Genomic DNA, 788 nt, shown 5'->3' with positions numbered 1-788 from the left:
CAGAAAATATAAAATAGATTCAAGAAGTCTAAAGCTAGACCTAGAACAATCATAACCAAGATCTTCAGAAAATATAAAATAGATTCAAGAAGATCTTGGTTATGATTGTTCTAGGTAGACGCAGTGTGTGATGTGTTGGTAAATATACAATTTAGAATGTTTGGGGTTCTGATGTGGAGGGGTTTGCCCACCTTTCACTTTACTGTAGTGCTGGCACTGTGCAGCAGAGGGGGCAGAGGGGGCAGTACAGCTTCTGCAGCTCCCAAAGCATTAAGGCTCTTCCTGCGGAAAAAATTTTAATAGTTCTGAAAATCCAACCCTAGCTGCATTGGCACTTTTGGGGCGGCTTTTGGATTAGCCAGGTCAATGGCTTCTGAAAATGACTCTGTCTGTCTTCCTGTGCCTTCATCTACCCGCATAGGGGGTGATACATTACAGCTGTGCACTGGGGTTCAGTGGCTCATGTCATGAGACACAGCTGAAGGAAACTGTGTGCCTTACGCAATAAACGAATTGTGCGCAGATCACCTGGACATTCTAGTGTGTCGAGCATGCAGAGATTGTACCAGAACCAGGGGATGTTGTGCTCGTACATTTATACGTGATCCATGTACATGTGCTTGGATATTACCTCTGTTTTATGTACATTTATCCTGACCTTCCTGTAGCCCTGGAATGAAATGTTCTGCAGTGCAGAAGGGAGTCCAAAGAAGAGCAGAACATATGTCTTAGTATGTTAAATAGGCTTTGTTTCTGTACCCCTACCCTAGCCCATTCCTCAAGCTTGG

The sequence above is a fragment of the Microcaecilia unicolor genome, chromosome 9 (assembly GCF_901765095.1).
Source record: "Microcaecilia unicolor chromosome 9, aMicUni1.1, whole genome shotgun sequence".
Taxonomy (NCBI): Eukaryota; Metazoa; Chordata; class Amphibia; order Gymnophiona; family Siphonopidae; genus Microcaecilia; species Microcaecilia unicolor.
This window is presented reverse-complemented; position numbering follows the sequence as displayed.